Here is a 2,500-nt window from a genome sequence, read left to right as displayed (position 1 = left end):
GGGAAGTATGATTGGATGGATGGATGGATAGATGGATGGATGGATGGATGGATGGATGGATGGATGGATGGATGAGAGGAAAATTGGAGATATTGTTTGATGAACAGATGGATGGATGGATGGATGGATGGATGGATGGATGGATGGATGGATGGATGGATGGATGGATGAGAGGAAAATTGGAGATATTGTTTGATGAACAGATGGATGGGTGGATGGATGGATGGATGGATGGATGGATGGATGGATGGATGAGAGGAAAATTGGAGATATTGTTTGATGAACAGATGGATGGATGGATGGATGGATGGATAGATGGATGGATGGATGGATGAGAGGAAAATTGGAGATATTGTTTGATGAACAGATGGATGGGTGGATGGATGGACAAAGAGAAATAGACAAACAAAAGGATGGATAGACAGATGGATAGGCAAACCGACAAACAAATGTCTGATGGATCAGATGGATGGATGGATAGATGGTTGGATACATAAAAACATGAATAAATAAAACGCTAAAAAAACAGATGGATGCATGGATCGATATATAAACAGACAATGAATAAGAGGATTAATGGATAGATGGATGAATGGATGGATGGGTGAACAAAATGATAGATGGTGAGCAAACAGATGTATGGATGGATGGATTGATAGATGGATAGGATGGATGATTCATGAATTAGATTGATGGATTGTATTGGATTGATGAGCAGGTAAATAAATGGGTGAATAGATGGATGGATGGATGGATGGATGGATGGATGGATGGATGGATGAATAAACACTTTGGAATAGAAGGATGAATAGATAGTTCGGTGGTTGAATAAATGGATGGATGGATAATTGATGGATAGTATTAGATGGATGAGTAGGTGAGTAAATGGGTGAATGAATGGATGGATGTATGGATGGATGGATGGATGGATGGATGGATAAATGGCTGGATGGATGGACACCAGGTTAGGAGGAGGATAAATAAACAGAGACAGACCTGTAGGCTGTGATGCTGTAGGAGAGAGACGTGTTGTCTTTCCTCTAGGAAATGATATGCCTTTACGTGCTGAGGCTGAATATCTGCTCTGTGCAGAAGGGGCACGTCATTCCTCAGCTTCTACCACACACACACAAACACACACACACACACACACACACACACACACACACACACACACTTCACTGAATCTGCACAAAATGCTACGGAACTTTTAATCGGTCTAAATCGGTGCAATATTTTCAATATTTACAATCTAACAATATTTGCAACACTCACACACTCACACACACACACACACACTCACACACTCACACACACACACACACACACACACACACACACACGCAGGGATTCAATGACTCTGGAATGGCTGAAGATGTTACGAACGCGGGAGACGGTGCACACCAGATGTTCTCTGTGGCTGTGAAATTTAATGCTGTTCATGAATTTCATCTCTCTGCCAAAATCGTCTAAACCTTGTGTACACACTGACACCGGAGCAGAACACACACACACACACACACATACACACACACACATACACAACATCTCTATTAAACCTTAAGCCAAAGTTATCTTTATAATGATTAGAATCCGAGTGCAGCCCGACCCAGCTGATTTTGTCTCTTTAACTCTATGACTAAAACAAAGTCATTCAGTCACACCTACATGACTACACTCAATTACTGAGCGAGTGCCGTTAGGCATGTGCCAAAAATCCCATTTCTATATTGTGGTAATTGCCTAACCTTTTATTACAGTTTACAAAGAAGGAATAGACTCTAGTAAAAACTCTTAAATAAAAAAAGCCGCCCTTCTGCACGCGACAGACGCCTCCTAAGTGTGATCTTTACCTCCTGCTTCCTCATCTACGGGATGCAGGATTAGTGCAGACTTTTTTTGGAGACATTCGGTTTAGGAAAAATAATCCAAATGTTTATGTGATGCAGCCGGGTATGATGCACATCCTGAAGGAAATAAAAGATCAAAAAACAAGAGATTGCACTATTTATCCGTTTATAGTTACACCCTGTGATGTCTGTGAGAGACGTTATCTCTTACATTGTAGTAGTTTTTAAGTCATTTCCTCAGCAGCCTCTAGTTTAGTCTCTGTTGTCAACATTTATTCATTCATTCATTCATTTTCTACCTCGGGTCACGGGGAGCCTGTGTCTATCTCAGGCGTCATCGGGCATCAAGGCAGGATACAACCTTTTAAATATAAAACAATTCATATCTCCAGTTATGTCGTTTTTCTTTCGGTGGATAGGTGAAGAAGTTGACGACGGACAAACAAATAGTTAAAGAAACAGACAGATGGATGAATGAATGAGTGACTAAATAAATGGATGGTCAGTTAAATAAAGGGTTAGCATGATGGATGGATGGATGGATGGATGGATAAATGGATGGATGGATGGATGGATGAATAGGTGAATGGATGAAAAAATGGGTGTATGAATGGATAAAAACCTAAATGGATGGATGGATGGATGGAGGG

The 2,500-nt window shown here is 40.8% G+C and overlaps 1 protein-coding gene across 2 annotated transcripts in view; it reads right to left on the bottom strand.

The window, feature by feature from the left end:
• Window positions 1–2,500, bottom strand: part of rimbp2b (RIMS binding protein 2b) — a 103,070-nt gene that overhangs the window by 78,447 nt on the left and 22,123 nt on the right. Inside the window, exon 2 of one of the 2 annotated variants that reach the window (XM_060881471.1) lies at window positions 997–1,116. The exons of the other annotated variant lie outside the window; for it this stretch is intronic. The gene's annotated coding sequence lies outside the window, so the exon portion shown is untranslated. The remainder of the gene's footprint in view (window positions 1–996; window positions 1,117–2,500) is intronic. 2 annotated transcript variants of the gene reach the window in all.

This window comes from Tachysurus vachellii, chromosome 11 (genome assembly GCF_030014155.1).
Source record: "Tachysurus vachellii isolate PV-2020 chromosome 11, HZAU_Pvac_v1, whole genome shotgun sequence".
NCBI lineage: Eukaryota > Metazoa > Chordata > Actinopteri > Siluriformes > Bagridae > Tachysurus > Tachysurus vachellii.
The sequence above is the reverse complement of the archived record's forward strand: the minus strand, read 5'-3'. Positions and strand labels throughout refer to the sequence as shown.